This window comes from Fukomys damarensis, unplaced genomic scaffold (genome assembly GCF_012274545.1).
Source record: "Fukomys damarensis isolate Sample0158 unplaced genomic scaffold, DMR_v1.0_HiC HiC_scaffold_36, whole genome shotgun sequence".
Classification (NCBI taxonomy): domain Eukaryota; kingdom Metazoa; phylum Chordata; class Mammalia; order Rodentia; family Bathyergidae; genus Fukomys; species Fukomys damarensis.
Window position 1 is genome coordinate 19654154 of NW_022900948.1, and position 19273 is coordinate 19673426.

The window sequence follows — 19273 nt, forward strand, 5'->3', positions numbered from 1 at the left end:
CGCCTCGGTGTCGCCCAGGCTGGCAGGTTAGCAGGCTGGCTGATGCCAGTGGAGCCGCCAAAGCCGGACCCCGCGGCAGCAGAGGAGAGAGGAGAGGGCGCAGCGCGGTTAGGGTGCGAGGCTGAGACTCCTCCCTCGGCGCAGCTCCAGCGCAGGGATTCCCCCCTCTCCGGCAGGCCATGTGACCTGCGAGCTGCTGCGCGATTGCGAGCCCCCAAAGCTGGTTTAGGGTGGGGTGGGGAGGACAAAAGAAGCCAATTGATGAGCAGCTGAGGAAAAGCAGGGGTCGCCCTCAAGTCATGGGAGCTGGGAGCGTGTCCCTTCTGTGAGGGGAAAAGAAGCCAGCATTTTATTCCGTCAGGTGAGCACGTAAAGGTTGATTTACATTAATGAACTATCTCTCAGTGGGAGTAAGCGCTTCATTAAAAAGAGATTTGTTTGAGTTCTGAATATTTTTCAGCCGTCAAAAAATTCTACTTCAACAGAAATTTTCCTAAGAGCAATAACGGGAGATACGAGAAAATATGTATGTGGAGTCACCATAATCCCTGAGGAGCAACACTAGTTAAAAGATATGAAAACCCAAGGAAAGATAAAAATGTGTATGTCAAAAAGAAGTAATAGGCAGCTACAGTCTGTGATGGCCTTTCCTTTTGCCAGCGTTTTCACCGCACAGTTTTATTGTCTTTTTCCTTGCTTCTAATTCTAGGTCGGTTTGCCTGTCTAGGCCAAGGTGTAGTACATTAGAAGAACAATACTTTGAGATGAAAATTATGTGAAATTTGAATTTTGGTGATCATAAAGTTGTACTGGAACACAGTTATCATAAACATGTTATGCTGTTGCACTTCTTCAGAGTTAGTTGTAATAAAGGCCTACAACCTGCAAAGCCCTAAATGTTTTACTGTTTGGTATTGCTACCATGTGCATTAAAAGGTACCAGACTCCTGCAGTTGGTTCCAGTACCCACCCGTCCAGTATGCGACCCAGGCGTGAGAAAATATGTTAAGAGGCAGAACTAGGAGAGTAAAAGCAGGAAGACCAATGCCCGTGTAACCAACAAAGGCACTGGCCAGTCCCAGACACTGACTTTTATTGGCAATCGATTGGGATAAAGGTGAGTTACATGCAGTTTCTATAGAAATTACTATAAACAAGGCTCTTAAAGGATGAGACAAATCATTCTCAAATTAGGAACAATATAGACAAAATATATGGTCATGATTAGAATGTTGTCCTTCTAGTCAGGAGGTTTCATTTGTGGGAATGGAATTTGGGTGTGAGTTACTCTGACCTTGGCTCGTAGGCTTCAGCCAGACTCACTTCTAAAAACAAGCCAATTGTGGGGTTAACTATAGCTTCCTTTGGGTATAATCAATATTACGGTCTTCTGCCAGAAGGTCTGTTCTGCAGTTAGAAGGGGAAACATCAAAATTGGCAAATGCTACCAGATTGGGTATGAGTCGAATGATTCTTTCTTGTGTTTGTTAGTACAGCTGATAACTATATAGTAAGCTCCTCACATCCAGCCACCTGAGCATCCATTTATAGTCTTTCAACCAACATTTACTGAAGAATTGCTCTGCCATAGTGTCAGCTGTACAGGTGAGAATGAGATGTGAATCCTGTAGTTGAAGAATTTGTCATCAGGGATGTTGGGAAGCCTGTACACGGTTAGGAAGTATGATTGTCGTCTAAAATCAAAAGACTGTGACAAACCTAAATAATTCAGGTCACTGTTCATGTCTAGTGCTGGGTTCCATTTGTTGCATCTAGGGGTCCCCAGACTCGTCCTTGATGGGCTTGTCTCTCTCCAACACAGAAAGAAGAGGAGATAGCAGAGAAGACCAGTGCAAAGCAGAAACTTAATTGCAAGAAGAAGTAGTGCAAAGTCACTCTGAAGGAGTGGGGGCTGCCGGAGCTGGGTCACTGCTAAGTGTGGGCCAGCAGTCCTGTTTTATGGGGTAGGGGATCTCATCGCCACCTCCTCCAATGGTCACTACTCGGTTGGTTATTGAACTTGTTGCTAGGGGGCCAGGTTTGGTGGGCTAATAGGAGAATAGGGGAGAATAGAGAATACTTAAAGGGGAACTTAAGTGGGTTAACGTCAGCCACACAGAAGCAGGGGTCAAACCACGGGCTGTCAGCTCAGTTGTTTGTTCTGATGCAGAGGCTACTTTCTTTCCACTGCTTAAAAGGTCTAAACCCCATGTGAGGGTCCTGACTGTCTCTATACCATCTACTTACTGGCTAAGACAAATTAACTCCTGTGTGTCTCACCATTCTCGTCTAAATGGTGGGGAAAGTGAGATTTTTTCTTTATAATTTGTTTGGAAGGTTTACAGGAGATAGTGTGCATAAAGTACTTAGCACCATGCCTGGCAAAATAGCTAGCATTCAACAAATGGTTGGCAGTTATTCATTTGCTTAGCAAAAATTTACTGAGTACCTATTATAACGTGCCAGGCAATGCCTGTGCTGCCCAATCCGGTAGCATTAGCCACACATAGCTATATAAATTAATCAAAATGAAATACAGTTTAAAAACCAGTCCCTCAGTAGTGCTACTACAATTCAAATATTCAATATCTGCCCGTGGTTGGTGACTACTGTATCAAATGGTGCAGATTTAATACTTTCATGATTGTAGAAAGATCTGTTGAACAGTGCTGTTCTGTACACTAAAGATTGGGCAGTGAACAAAATCAAGTCTTCACCTTTAAAGAGTTACATTTGAGTGGACTATAGATAGCAAACAAACAAAGGCATATTTTATCAGGTGTCATCAAACAATTCAAATAATACAGTCACTTTGGATTTTCTATTACTAACGTCTTAATTACTTTCTCGTCTTTGAGACACAATACTGGACACCCACAACGGAAAGGAGGACAGGATTATTTTGGCTCACAGTTTGAGGAAGTTTCAAGAAGGTTTCTCATGGCGTGGTGGACAGGAAGCAGATGGAGTAAAGGAAGCAAGGGAGAGAGAGATCCCCTTTCACGGCACGCCTCCAGTGAGCCACCTCCCAACAATGACATTTAACTATAACTCCCATGCTTCCGAGATTCACTACCCTCCCAAAAGGCCCATCTAGGACCACATGAGGCTTTGGGGGAATATCTAGATATGAACTATAGCAATTTTGTTCTAAGTGTGTTTAGTTTTAGTAATTCTCAATTACTGCAATAACCCTTTTGAAATAGTTAAGCAGTTTACTCAAAACCAAACTGCTAGAAAAATACAAAGCAAGAATTCAAACACCTATGTAGTCTAGCTCCAGAGTCTGTTTTCTTAATCAATGTGTATAATTTTGGGGGGAATGATAAAATGGGTTAAGGGGATAAAGACTAGTGTCAGGTACTCTTATAAATATTTTAATGATCATTTCAATATCCACACGAATAGGATGTATTATCAGTCAGGCTCTTCACAGAATTAGCACACTGCAATGGAATAACTGAAAGGAGTTTAATTAAAACTATCTATTTACAAAGGTCTGTGTGGGATTAAGGAAAACCAATAAAATGTGATGTACTTCAGGACTTATAACAGTGGGAAACCATTACTAATCCTAAACCCAAAGGGCAAAGAAGGAGAAAAGCTATTAGAACCACAAAGAATAATTGTAAAGAAGATGCCATCCTATAGAATTTGTATAGAAGGAGGCAAGTGGCCTATTCAGGAAAACGCTAGGGGGAAAAGAACCTAACTTTACTGTCTGCCATCTTTTGTCTCCTGGTGTCGCCTATTGGTTGGACCCAACAATAACCTAGAGGGCAGTCCATGTGAGTCAGATATCCCAACTTAGAGTGGATTAGATGTTCAGGAGGCTCATACAGAAAATCTTAGTACAGTCTATAGCTTCTGCCCCTGAACATCTTTTCTTGTCATTTATTCATATAAAAATTGGACATACAGGGGCCAGGGATTTAGCTCAGTGGCGCCGCACCTGCCTCATGCAAAGTCCTGAGTTCAGTCCCTGGTACAGCCAAAAACAAACAACAAACAAAACATGGACATACAGATAGAGAATCAATAAGAGTTCAATTAGCTATCATAACAGGATAATTAAATTTAGATATACTTCCACCTGAAAAATGAAATGTTAATCATTATTGTTACTCTTTCTATAATGTCAGGGAAAAAAGGAGTGAGGACATGGGATAATTAATACAAAACATAAGTGTTAGGATCCCTGCTTCTATAGTTGGTTGTGCAATTTAAATTTAGAACCCAAACATCTTTGTGACACTATTACATGTTCACCTTTCTTTCTTTCTTTCTTTCTTTCTTTTTTTGGTACCTGGGATTGAACTTGGGTCCTTGCGCTTGCTTGGGAGGCAGGTGGTGGAACCACTGAGCTAAATCCCTGTCCCTTACATGTTCCCCTTTCTGTCTACCAGCACTTCACTGTATGAGATTCTTTATTGAGTGACCCAAATCTTTGATCTCGCAGGATTTGTTTCCTTGATGTTCCTCTCTTTGGGTTATTCACTCATCAGGGAAATTGGATATGTGAGTACTCACATGGATTTGCCAGTGAATTCCTAGATTCTAGTTACAGTCTTCACACACACACCCCCCCCCACCTTATTGTTAGCAACAATTCAGTTTCAAATTTCTTGAAATCAATTGCTTAGAGCCATATGGTGACTCCTTTTTTTTTTTGCCTCAGTTTTCAATTCAGCACAATTCCAGTTACAACAATGTGAATTATCTGGTGGAAATAATTCTCTTTTGAATTTTAGGCCCCTAAATCCACCAAGTTTAAGATTGTGAACTAGGCAGAGAACATTCCTTAAGTAAGTTATTTGGTATAATGATGAGAAGACTATCTCCTTGCTCTTTTTTTGTTTGTTTGTTTGTGTTTTTTTTGGGGGGGTATTGGGGATTGAACTCAGGTCTTTGTGCGTGCAAGACAGTCAGTGGAACCACTGAGCTAAATCCCCGGCCCTCCTTTCTCTTTAATATTTGAATTCTGGCCATAAGGAAATGGTACCATGGCTATTGGTTTAAGAAATATACTACATTTTGTAGGAAAGCATTCCAGTCTCTCATATTATTTTAAAGTTGGTGTCATAACGGAGCCTTCTGAAGACTACTGCATCATTCAAGAATATCATCAACTTCTGGGTTATGGGGCCTGTAGTAAGACTACTGAATTCCATGGTTATGAGTCAGTTGTCATATATCATTTGATTTAAAATGCATTCCTTGGTCAAAGTTAATAAATGCATGAGCAAAGCAATGTTAACTGCCATTTTACAATTCTATGAATAGCAGTACTGGCAGAAGAGCTGTGGGCTGTGAAGAAAAGACCATACCTAAAATGTATATCTATCCTCCAAAATAGATATATCTGTCCTCCAAGATAGATATACAACAAATGATTGTTCCCTCCAAGATACAAGATGTGCAGTGCAATGAATGTGCTAACTCATGGCTGGTTGGCCTTCTTAGGACAGCAATCCACAAACATTTTGGTACCAGGTTTCATGGAAAACAATTTTTCCTATGGACCTGAGTATGGGATATTTTCAGGATGATTCAAACACATTAGATTGGTTGTGCACTTTATTTCTATTATGATTACATTGTAATTATATAACTCACCGTAGTGCAGAATCAGTGGGAGTCCTGGCCTTGTTTTGCTGCACCTAGATGGTCTCATCTGGGATTGATGGGAGTTAGTGACACTCAAAGTGTGTTATTTATATTCAGTCTACTATGTGACCTCAGGTTTGTTGCTGTCACTCCAGAAAATGCTGCTTCACAAAGATTGGATGTTGGAAATCGAAGGAGGCTTTTCAATGCTTTTGTGGCAACCTTAAGATATCTCTGCTTTGGCTAATTCAGAACATGTGGAGCTTGAAGTTGTTTCAAAAATATTTTTAAGGTCACTGTCATTTGTGATCTCAAGTAGTCAATCCTCCTTTAGCATATCATAAAGGGGTTTCTTCCTAGTTCAGAGGTCTTTTGTGGCTAGAAGCCTTTTTGAAGCTGAGATAGGCTATCATGCACCTGCTGAGAGAAGAAAGGCCTTGGTTCAGTCTTTTTCAAAATCTCTGCTACTGTTTGAGATAGCAAAAATCTCACTGGTCTCTCAGTATCCCTCTTTTTCCAGTTTGTACTTGAACATGGCCATTTTCTCTGCCAACTTTAATATGGTTGTTCCCCTCTGAAGTGACAGATGGAGTTGAATTTTGAATATGTCATGTGAGTAAGCAAGTATCCCTGAAATATGCTGGTTATTTCTCTAACAGAAATCTCTGAAGTGGCTCTAATAACTCAAAAGCTGTAGCTAGTGATCTACCTTTAGAAAGCCATCTCACTTGTATATGAGATGTGTGTGTTCTGCATTTATCTTCTTACAGAGCAGTATGAAGAGACATGAGTTAAGAGTGTGTAGGTACTCTAATGTGGCTGATAGTTTTAATCACATCCCTCAAACTACTGTTAAGTTCAAGTGATATTTCCCTCAAACTACTGTTAAGTTCAAGTGATATATATATTTTTTTTTTTTTTGCTTGCCAGCATTTTGCTATGGACGACTCAGTGTGTAGACTCACATTCAGAAGTTACCCAAATAGTGATACCAGGAAACTGTCCAGCAATGGCAGCCACTCTATCCATGCATAGACTGACACAAAATGATCCATTTAGTTTCCCAAATATGTAATCATTCAAAGATTTGAATAGTTCCACAGCTGCAGTGTTGGTTGACAGCAAAATTGTATATAACATATTCTCTTCCACATCCTCCTGAAAAATATGTGGAACATAAACAAGCATTATTGACTTGTTTTCACTATTGTCAACCTGGATTATGTACCATGGCAATTTATTAATCCTCTCTAGCAATGGTGCCATGATACCTTCTGCTATTTCATCAATTGGTCTAGTTATGGTGCCACTTTTGAACTGCAGCTTCTTCTCAAATTTTATGGCAAATGTTCTTAGTAACTGGAAGGGTCAACTCTTCCCCATCAGTAAAGGATTTCTTAGCTTCAAAAATGCAGTTAACTACAGAGAATGATGTTCCATGCAGGCACATTTGATAAAGTGGTGGCCTTCAGTAATTGCCTCTGTTCATTGTATTTGTGTTTTTTAAAACTCTAAAAGCTTCTATTTTGATACAGGACACTTGATTTCCATGAGGTAAAACAAGGTTGAAGGTTTCCTAGGTTTGTTGGAGAGTTAGTGGTTATATATAAAGCAGGCTTACTGAATATTAATTACAATTAAGCTGTCCTTTACGTAGGACTCTTGGTATTTTCTTTTAAATGCAACTTTCTTTTCATTGGCAGTCTTACAATTTTCTGCTGTTTTATCATTAGGTCTTTCTTCTTTTCAAAGACATTCTCCAGTGATCTTTGCATTTTTCTCACTTTGGCTAAGGTTGTGGGATAACCAAAACTGTGACTGAGACAAGTGTATACAATGTGGAAAAGAGGTGTGGGTAGAAGTGATAAATATAATGACATGAAGGCCAGGAACAGACTGAAAAATTTCAAATTCTGGCTTAAAGCCTGCCACTAAATGTAGCTATACAATTGAAGTAATATTAACTTACTTGTCACTTTAAGAATGGCCACCTGAAAAAAATTGTCACTTGCTACTCTCTAATAAGGTTTTGATATGAGTCTTTAAGTATTCAATTTATTATGGTCCCTATGCAGTCAAACCTCTTTGGTAATGTTAATTTGTATTTGCAGCTGCTTCTCAGTTCTAGCATCACTGTTTCAGCTCCACCTCAAATCGTCAGTCATTAGATTCTCATAATGTGCACATGATCTGATCTGGATTTCCCTTATGTGCTATTCACTGTAGAATTCACTCTCCTGTGAGAATGTTATGCCATGCTGATGTGACAGGAGATAGAGCTCAGGAGGTAATGTGAGCAGTGTGAATTGCCTGTAGACACAGATGAATCTCTGCTCACAAACCAGCTGCTCACCAGTGCAACCCAATTACTAACAGGCCATACACTGGTACCAGCCCATGGCCCAGTAGCCCATGGCCCAGTAGGATCACAGCCCTAGGGAACCAACGTTTGATTGTTGCTATTGACAAGTATGGCATATAATATGTATAGTAGTAGATCAGCCATATCAAGGTAAGTTCTATTATTGAAACTTTCCTGAACCTGAGTCCTTGCAGACACAGCCATTTTGTATGTGACTCATTAAAGAAGCATTGAGAACTGTTTGTAGATGGGGAGGGGAGGTGGGGTGAAGGGAGGGCGGGGATGAGGGGAAAAAATTGAGAACCAAGACCTGTCATGTAGAGGTACAAGATCCCAATGATGAATGTAACTGTACTGTATCCCTAAAATGTACCAATAAACTCAATTAAAGCTGAAAAAAAAATAAAGAAGCATTGAGGTGACTGCAGAAGAAACTAATATGACAAGACAGGTCATTTTCACCTGATTCAGATCAAAATTTTTGAAATTTTTTTGTGTAATTTCTTCTCCATCTATATGTTATTTAGAAACGTGTTTTAACTTTCTAAATATTTAAAACTTCTTTATACATTTTATTTTCTAATTTTTTTTAATCAGCACGTTATACCATTTTATTCTTTTAAAATTTGATGAATCTTTAAAAATATTCCAGTATATAGCTTACTTTGGAGAACGATTCGTGTTCACTGGAAAGATTCTGCAGTTGTTGGGTATAGTGTTTGTTTGTTTATTTTTCTTCTTGTTTCTAATACTGAGGTTGGAATCTAAGGACATTTGATTGAACCCTTCTTTGTATTTTCTTTTGGACAGGTCCTCTCTAAGTTGCTAAGTTCCCCAAACTGGGCTCACACTCAAAATCCTCCTGCTTCACCCTCTCAGAGTGGTGAAATTACAAGCCTGTGACGCCACTCCTGGTATAGTAGTCTGTAATCATCAGCTAGAGTCCTGTAGGAGAGTCATTGCTACTGATTTTTTTAGTTGTTCTGTCAATTTTGGGAGAGCTCTGTTAGAAAGCAACAAATAATTGCGGATTTATTTGCTACTCCTTTTAGTTGTAGAATTTTTAATGTATTTTTTGCTGTTATTAGGTACATATACATTCATGTTTGTTCTTTATCCTCAGGACCTCTTTGTCTCTAGTAATGCTTTTTGTCATGAAGTTCCTTTGCCCTACATGAAAGCAGTCATTCCAGATGTATTGTGCTCCTTTTTCTTTGACTATCTAATAAATCTGGGCAAATGCTGGGTATTGGGGATACTATACTGTGGCAACTTTGAATTCTGTTATTTCCTTCTGAGGATTGCTGGTATTGTGAAGGGGGTCACAGAAGAGTCTTGCTGTATAGCTCCTGCTAGCTTGAACTCACTGTGTAGCTCTAGCTGACTTTGAACTCATGGCAATCCTCCTGCCCCAGCCTCCTGAGTGTTGGGATTCCAGGCGTGTATCACTGCATGCAGCCAAATCTTTGTTTTATTAACCATTTTATAGATTTTTGCCTCAAATGTCAGTGTCAAACTGTGTCTGCTGCAGCAGCTTATACCTTTGTTGATTTTCTCCCTGTCACAAGCTTCTCGTTTTTTGTTAAGACTGGTTCTAGAGTGTTTTCCCAGCGTCTGAGGAAATTAGAATGATGCATTTGAGCAGAAACTGTGCTCGGCTCTTGGGGTTATTTTCCCTGTTTCCTTACTTCTTCACTTCCCCTCTAAATTTCAAGCTGCTCCTGCAGTTCCGGGCTCTGATACCTCAAACAAGTAAGGCTTTTGCTTTGAGCTGCCTGAATTGGACACACTGAGACACCGTCCTCAACACACGCACACATACACACACACACACACACACACACACACACACACACACACATACACATAAATCTCACCCAGTACAGTTTTACCTTTCTGACAAGAACTCTCATCACTTTTCTGTTGTTTTGTTTTGTTTTTTTCTGCTTTCTGGGTATTGCTCAGGAATGAGTTTAGCAGTCAACCAGGGATTGGGAAAATTTTGTACTCAGATTTTAAAAATCAGTCATTCTTCTCTCTTGCTTTTCACATTTCTCCTTAATTTTCCAGCTGTCTTTCTTCTACCATCACATGCTTATATTACATAGCTATAATTTGCTACTTCATAGCTGTAGTGATTGAAGAATAAGATCAGGTTTAAAAAGTCATATTTTACGACGAATAAGCTGTTCTCCAATGTGTGCCCCCTGCAGTGGTTTTTTTGCTGCCTATATATATTTTATTCAGATTTTATAAAAGTCATCTGCAGAAGAGTTCAATTCACCAAATCATTACATTATGAATAGAAAACAGAGCTTTAATTAGCTAGGTATTTCATATCTGTTTCTATTTTATTATGCATGTCATGCAGTCAGATGGTACACAGATAACGATATTAAGTAGCACCTTTAGTAAGTACCTGATAAATTATGCATTGGTAATTGTCATTTTTATTTGCTTTCTTCATTCTTCTATGCAAAGATTTTTTTTTCTAAAATGCAAATTTACGTTCCAAGGATTTGGCTAAGTGGTTCCAGCACCTGCCTCACAACTACAAGGACCTGAGTTTGATCCCCGGTACCAAAAATAAGAAGTTCTTGGCCTGTTGTGGAGATGCACGCCTGTAATCCCAGCACTCGGGAGGCTGAGGCAGGAGGATCGCTGTGAGTTCGAGACCAGCCTGAGCTATATAGTGAGTTCCAGGTTAGTCTCAACTACATAGTGAGACCCTGTCTCAAAAAACCAAAAAAAACCAAAAAACAAAAAAAAACAAATTTACTTTTTTGTTTTGGTATTTTTTGAGACAGGGTCTCACTATGCAGTTAAGGCTGACATGGGACTCACTATGTACCCCAGGCTGGTCTCGAACTCACAGCGATCCTCCTGCCTCAGCCTCCCGAGTGCTGGGATTACAGGCGTGTGCCACCATGACTGGCCTTGCAAATTTACTTTTGATTATCTACATTCACATCATAAGAAAAGTACCAAATATTTTAATTTTGATTTAGTGGCAGAAAGTAGGGAGATGAAACTTTCACAGATTTTAGAGCATCACTGAATTTAATAAAAATGCCATGGACCCACTGAAAGAGGCATAGCTGTCAACCATGGAGAAGTGAAAGTTACCAGGAATGATGTTAGAAAAATAGGAATTTCTGTTCATAAAATTTCACATAGACCATGCAGTAAATAAGCCCATTGTTCTTATGTTAAATTATGATCTTCTATAGCTCTTACTCTTATACTTTTGGTGTCTTTCCCTGGAAATAAGACAGTATCTATTCAATACTTTTCTAGTGAAGGGTAGAAAGGCCAAGGGTTGAAAAAACCTCCTGAAGCACATTGTAAATAAAATACAATGAAGGAGCAACCTCTGGAGTACTGGATTTACAGATTTGAGACTTTAAAATGATAGCAAGCATCTCTGATGCTGTTTGTTGAAAATAGAAGAGTGATGGTAATAATGTCCTGCTGAGGTTTCCTTTATACACTGTCAAAGAAGAGGATCATGTTCTCAACTGTCTTCATCTCTTGGTTTACTTTACCTGTAGAGGCAAGTGAGAAACAATTTATCTTTCTGGGCTGGAAAGGCTGGGTCTGGAGGGAGAGAGGCGAGGGCAACCATCACACATGAGTATGATCGTGAGTGTGCAGCAGAGAGACTCTGTATATATGTGTGTGGGGAATTGTGTGTCTGGAGCAGAATGCAAATATTAACCAGTCTCACTTTTGTATTCCTGTCAGTCTTTGGTAAAGGCTGCCAAAATCACAAAAAATGCTTGCTGCAGTCACATTTCTGGTGAAATTATTATTATTATTATTATTTTGGTACCGGGGATTGAACTCATGTCCTTGTGCTTGCAAGGCAGGCCACCAAACTGCTGAGCTAAATCCCCGGCCCTCTAGTGAAATTATTAAAGTCTTTATTTATATAATTTTGATTCCAAACAGCATAGCCTATAAGGGTGATATCTGGATTACAGTTCATATGTACCTATTTTGTATTTAATTAATTTCAAACTGACTTTATCCTGCTTGTGTCATCATTCTCTTCATTGTTACATATACATTTTATTAATATTTATAGGAAATCGACTACTTGAGAATACATTGCAGACAGAATGGCTATTTATCCCTAAATACTTCCATGCCTATTACCTAAATACAAAGAGAGTACAATCCCACTGCTCCTGGAGACCCCTGCAGTTAGGGTCCAGTACCCTGCCCAGTATTGGATGTAAGCCTGAGAAATAAAACTAAAAGACAGAAGTAGGAGAGAGAAAGCAGGGTGCCAGAATGACCAATGCCGGAGCAACTGACAAAAGTGCTGTCCAGTCCCAGGCACTGACTTTTATTGGCAATCAATTGGAATAAAGGTGAGCTATGTGCAGTTTCTATGGAAATTACTGTAAACAAGGCTCATAAAAGCAAAGACAAAGCATTATCAAATTAGGCAGACTAGACTATCAATTGGAATAAAGGTGAGCTATGTGCAGTTTCTATGGAAATTACTGTAAACAAGGCTCATAAAAGACAAGACAAAGCATTCTCAAATTAGGAACAGAATAGACAAAATAAATTATTATAATTAGAACAAAACCATACACAGTCTAAAATCAGTCTCAAGTAAGTCAAAAAGCAAGGTATTGAAAGATCTGGGTATTTTTCATGGAAGCTCTGAGAAGAGAATCAGTTTTCTTGTCTTGTTCTGTTTCAATAGTTTACACACATTCCTTGGCTCATGACCCCCTTCCTTACACTACTTGAACCTCTTCCATCACCATATCTGTTTCTACTATCTGACTATTCCGAGTCCTGCTTTATAATTCTAGTAGGCCCACCTGGATAATCCAGGAGAATCTCCCTATGTCAGACTCCTTAATCCAATCTTATTTGTAAAGTATCTTTTACCATGGAAGGGACGACATTCGCCAGCTGCAGGGGTTAGAACATGGATAGCTGCAGAGAATCAGTTGGTTTACCACAGTAGTTGAGATTCAGCTGCTTTTGAAAATCATTGTAAGGCCTTTGGGGAAGAAGGTGGAAAGGAATGAAGACAGACAGAGAGGGCCAAGACTATCATTGAAAAATAGAAAAATTCTCTAGATTGGAAGGAGACAGGGAGGGATGTATACTGGTCTGGATTTCTGACTTGGCAAGTGGCTCAAGATGCAGGTTACCTTCTTGATGGGGATAAGGAATATAGGACAGCTGCCTCTTTCTGAACTTCCTTTTTAAGTGCAGCAATTCAACAAAAATGTTTAATGTGTCTGGTGGAAGACTCATGAGAAAAAATGGATTCTGCCTCATTAAATTCTGTCCTGATGTATTACTTCCTCTCAAAGTACATACACAACTGTGTCCCTGTGGATTTTTTCTGAAGATGGATAAACCTTATCACTTTCTTCACAACTTGTTGTAGAAAGTAATTGATTTGCTTTATATGAGGCAGAACTAGAAGCTCATGAAGAAACATCAAATTTTTCGCTCCTTAGGACATCCATCATGAAATAACACGGCCGTTCTCTGTTTCATGTAAATATCTGATGTTTAACTTGTACCTCAGGGTGCTGTTTGATTTTTTTCTTAAGGTTTCCCTGGCTGCACCATAACGGTTACCATGGAAATACTGCAGCAGCTACAGAAAAATAATCTCTTAGAATTAGTAAAGGTTTAGATTCTGAGCTGAGCTGATCCAGATGGATGAACAATGGCAAGACCATTCAACTGAAATCTGTTGACAAGCAGGAACACGAGCCAAAGGAAAAGGAGAAAGTGATCTCAGATTTCCAAAATCAGGTTTTTCAAGCATCAAAATAAATTATAAGACTTAATCTTGGACACAACAAGAAACCATTGATTAAAAATAAAAGGTTCTTTCATCTTCCTTCCTCATTCTTATCTCAGAACTGCCTTCTTTTAAAAATATCAAACACACCTCTGAGCAACTCATTTCTCATGATACCTTGTTTTATGTCGATAGTATCTTTGATTCTTCAGATAAAATCCAGATGCGTGTGTCTTAATCCATTTTGTCTTTCTATAACAGAACACTACAGACTGAGCACTTCATACAGAACAGAAACTTATTTCTTATTGACCTGGAGGCTAGGAAGCCTAAAATCAAGGGACCTGTGTCTGGGAAGGGCCTTCATTCTGCACCATCCTGTGGTGAAAGTTAGAAGAGAGGGAGAAAGAATGGGAAAAAAGGACCAAAGTATCTTTTTTATCAGGACCCCGCTCCTGCTGTAATGAACCCACTCTATCCATGAAGAGCCCTCAAAGCCTAATCATCTCTTAAAGCTTCCGCTGCTATTGACAACCAAGGTAAGTAGAAATATTATAGGCAGTTAGAGAGGGCTAGGCCTTTGAGGGGGTCAGTGCAGGTGCATCTGTTGGAGGCCATACCTCAAGATAAAGACAGAATGACCAGTCCTACATAGCTCCCCAGGGTATAAGCTGATTGGTATCACCTGGTCCAATAAAGGCTAGATAAATATCAGTTATCCTGGTGGGTGACTAAGACCTTCTGAACCATCCCTTCCTAAAAAGGTCTTCGTTCTTTCCATGTACATTTCTACGTGACCTGCTTGCCCACTGGATCAATATTACCCAAACAGCTATACTTGTAATCTTATTGGTTGATCACAGTTTTGACCCACATTGCCCCTACCTTGACATTTTGCTCTATAAACCTTCCTTTGACAAATGGACTTGTTGGCAACACATTTTTGGGTCCCTCCCATCTCTCAGGAGCGATCTCTCTCAATAAGTATTTCAACAAATATCCCTGTCAATAAATACCGCTTTTAACTAATAGACATTCCTTAGAATTCATTCTTCAATTTTGGGGAAGACAGACTCAATGTATCTGACATCTAGTAGGTTGGGAGTTACATTTATTTCCCCATATCTTAATACTGACACATTGAGGATTAATTTTTTTTTTGCATATAAACATGGGGGACATGTTCAAATACTAGAAGATTAGTTTAGAGTCTTTCTCCTTCCTAAATATTTCTGTTCCTAATCTTAATTTAGAATTTTTCAAGGGTGGAGTTTAGGGGAGCGGGATCTAGTATTTCAGCCCAGTTTCAAGTTGGATCTCCTTCTTGTTAAGAAAATATCCATTTTTATTGAAATACTCATTTTGGTTTGGTGCAGTATCCAAAAGCTTCACATGATAATAAAAATCTCTAAATAGCTGAGTTCTAGTATGTTGGAGACTAGGCTATGTAATTCAGATCTTGCAGTCTCTAGGCAGGTGTTATCTTGCCCTGGGGAAGGTCACATGCCCCCTACCTATGGGTGGAATACTGATAACCTGACACTCCTGAGACAAGACAGCATCTGCTGAACAGTCAACATACAGGCATTTGGGTGTAGAAAAAAAATCTGGTTCCTCATTAATTTAATCCGTATCCACCCAGTCTCTCTGGCTGCTGTTCCATGAAATGCCTGCTACTTTTCCCCCTATGCTACTCACTGACTAATACAAGCTGGCAAATTGTGAAGTTAATTCAAGTCTGTCCACCAGAGTCAGATCTCCTCCCAGTCACCCCTTTATATCTTGAAAATTGTTTCTGTCTCTTTTTATTCCTTGTTGCCCCCCACCCCCCGCAAGGTAGCTGATGGTCTGATCAGCCCTTGGTACTAGTAGATATAAGATTAAATACGTAAGTAGCTAAAACTGAAGCTAAGCCTCTGTGATTCCAATAATGAGACCTTCCTTTCTTCCCCTAGCCAGCTACCTACCCTAAGTTGTAAATTACAGAATGAGAGTTTATATCATGAATAAAATTATAAAAGCAAGTGTCACTGTACCTTCCAACTATAGAAGTGATCCCTGAAAGTATAGTCTTACTGTACCATTCTAATACCACAAAAAATCCAATGTTACAGTAGAGTAGATTAAGAAAATTTACGATGATCCCAGAAAATAATAAATTGTCTTCACATTTTCGTATTCGGCCATCCTTCTGTTACTGGGCTGGGGGGTCTTGTCCCAGTTGTTGAGGTCCTAAGCAAAGCAGTGAGCAGGACCCTGAATAGTAGCAGCAGGATAAATTAATTTATTTGAAAGAGAAAAAACAGGATACTTTAAAAAGAATGGGAGTGGGCCAATGAGAAGAGCTCATGGCCCTGAGGGGGCTTCATGTTAGGGTTGAAATTGAAGGTTTGGTCTGAGGTAGGCTCCTGCCAATAAATGGATTGACTTGGACCCTCCATCAGGTGGTGGTGTTTTTTACTTTTTTGTGGCCCTTGGAGGAACTATCATAGAATTGGAAGTCCACAGGAAGTGTGTGTACTCCAAATCTGCAGAGTCAATGACATGGTAATCGGGTGGGGTTGGCCAAGGGGCAGAACGCCCTATATAAGCTAAATTACCTGATTACCTTTTTCCATTGTGTTTAAACTGGATATCCTAGTTCTTGACTAATGTTCAACTCAGAAGGTAAGTCTAGTGCCAGAGAACAGGCTCTAATGCCAGGCATCCCTATTTTCCCAGATGTTTCCTTGTTTACGCTATGTCTCAGGTGTAGCCTACAAGTAGGCTCTAAGGATGGTGGACCCTCTTTTCTTCCTCCAGCTTCATTTCCATCTCAGAGGGGTTGCACTCTATGTACCTTTATCTGGCCTCTTTGCCTCTCTCAGTGTCCTGGCTATTCCTTCCAGCATTCTGCGAGTTAGATAGTGGGGAGAGCAGGGAGGATGGACAGTTATCCATCCCAGCCCTGTCAGATTCTCCAGAAAAGAATGTTTGGTGCTGCATACATGCAACAAAGCAACGTGGTCGTCATGTACTATGAATGTCCAAGAGATGCAGAAGAGGGAGGGAGAGAAGTGGCATGTACATGTACCAACTCCTCATGATGAATATAGTCACACACACCACAGTAAACATGTACAACTGGGCTAGCTTCTTTTGTTATGAAGGATGGAGTCAAGAGTGGGGAAGGAATGATATTGTGTATCGATAAACTTTTTTTCAACATTTACTAGCATTTCTGCCTCATGTGTATCGCGTAAGACTCCTGGGTGCCAACTCAGTAACTAATACTTTTTTTCTTTCTTGATAACAGATCCCAGAGAAACACACCCAGATGAAAAGCCTACATTTCCAAGCCATTTTGCAAGGGTAGTGAGTGAGATAAAAGAAGACATAGTTTAGTGAATTATCCAGGAAATTATCCAGCTTTTCCTGCTGCTTAGAATACAGAAGTGAAGGTTGGAACTTCTATAGCCACCTTGGAGCAGAAAGGGATCTTGCAAAGAAAGGCCCATGTTGCAAATGTTACAGTAAGTGAGATAATCCTGCATCCCTGATCATCATGGAGCTACCTTACTAACTTCTGATTTCCTTTTTTATTAGACAGTGTGTTAGTTACTTTTCTCTCATTTCTGAGACAACATACCTGACACCCACAGCTGGAGGGAAGGGTTTTGTTTAGCTTACAGTTCACAGAAGTTTCATTCCGTAATTGGCTCACTCCAAGACGGAGAGCCCAAACAGGCATGGCACAGCAGAAGCAACATGGAGCGCACAAGGTAGCAAAGGTAACAAGAGAGCACTTCACCGTGTCTTTCTGCCTCTTTTATCCCATCCAGACTACCGCAATTAAGGTGGTCGCAAACCTTTCACTCACATCTAGTTCAGTAATCACCTGCCCTTTACCCCAGCATCACACATTCCAGATTCAAGGACCTCTGAAAAAGAAAGTCCCACCTTATCTGCATGAGGCTTTGAGGGGACATCTAAACACAAATCATAACAGAGAGCTAAATCTTTTAAAGTCATTATTTAATGGTATACTATTATATTTAATCCTATATAAGTTACAAGGTGAATGCACAATTATTTGAAGTTGTTTCATATTCCTTTCCTTAAAATTATGTGGTATGATTCCATGTTGGATTGTAGCTCAAGGGTGCTTATTATTATTCTTCTATATTTATTGCTATGCATGGATAATATTAACTATATACATTATCACAGGGGTGACAGGAAGCCAGGTTTTTTCAGATTAAAACCTAAATATGTAGACTCATCATGTCTTTTATGAAAGAAAGTACATTGAGATATCTGGAGGTAAGACAGTTTGCAATCAGAAAGCCTAGAAAGCCTAGAAAAATTCCTGGGAAGACAAATTTATAGGACTCTGGTTTTCACTTGGTGTGTTAGTCACTCATCACTTGGACACAATACAGGACACCCACAATTTCAATAAGGGGACAGGATTATTTTGGCTCACACTTTGTAGAGGTTTCAGACCATAGTCAGCTGGTTCCAAGGCATGGCAGAGGAGCATGGCAGAGGGGCAAGTCAGAGTAGAGCTGCTCAGGGCATGGTGGATGGAAACCAGGGAGTTTTAAGGGAAGAGGTAGAGGAGATACATCTTTTCAGACCATGCCCCCAGTAAACCACCTCCTTGAGCAGGCTCTACCTCAAGCATCACATTTAATTATGAAACTTATGATATAAATCATAATGTCTGGTTAGCCCCCTTTTTCATTCTACTCTGGCCATTTAATTTCCCCAATGCATCTCCTAGGTTACCACTTATAATACTGTGTTTTCTTCTTTCTTTTATTTTTTAAAAGTGGACTTTTAGGGATAGTAAATAGAATTCATAGGAGGCCATTGCTTTGGACTGAGTGCCTGCATTACTCCTCAATATATCAAATAAAAATGGAGTCCTTCAGGCCAGGTAGCATGCAATAAAGCTGAAACTTTAAGGAAGAAAAATTTCCCGGACAGGTTTTTCCTAAAAACAAGTGATTGCAGTCACCAATTGAAAAGGGCCTAGTCAATCTGAGGCAGCATGATAAATAAGTCTCCTATATTTCAACCCTTGTAGGGAAAAAACCTGAAGCAACTTGGTATTAACCAAAATCTCTCTCTCTCTCTCCTTCCCTCCCTCCCTCTCTCAGATGACATGACAGAAAATCATGGAATATCAGGCTACGTAACTCACTCATGGTGGCCATCTTTTGATCCATACTTCTGCCAACCAGCCAAATAAACAGTTAACATCATATTTTACTCCACAAGCTGCAACATTAAATTCAGAATCTCTGTTTACTGGGCCCGAATCAATAAACCCAGACTGATGCAAGTGTGTTTTTGCCATCATTGTCCCACATCCATAAAATCCATTTCCACACTCATTCATCAGGCCTCTGCCTATAGGAGTAAGAAAACTCAGGAAGTTCTTTGGAAGAATAGTGGACCTACTCATAGGTCACACTATGTACCTCACCTTTAGGAGCCTTCTGTGATTTGAGCCTGGTTATAGGCCTAGA

General features: G+C 39.8%; 1 long non-coding RNA gene across 5 annotated transcripts; it reads left to right on the forward strand.

Moving 5' to 3' along the window:
• Positions 1–6: 6 nt before the first annotated feature.
• Positions 7–18990, forward strand: LOC104855484. Of its 5 annotated transcripts, XR_778412.1 has the most exons (6): positions 7–361; positions 937–1117; positions 1823–1964; positions 14019–14296; positions 17053–17269; positions 18902–18990. It is a non-coding gene; the product is annotated as an uncharacterized LOC104855484 (long non-coding RNA). The 5 variants fall into 5 exon arrangements; XR_004515408.1 differs by lacking the exon at positions 1823–1964; XR_778414.1 differs by lacking the exon at positions 937–1117.
• The last annotated feature ends 283 nt before the right edge of the window (positions 18991–19273 follow it).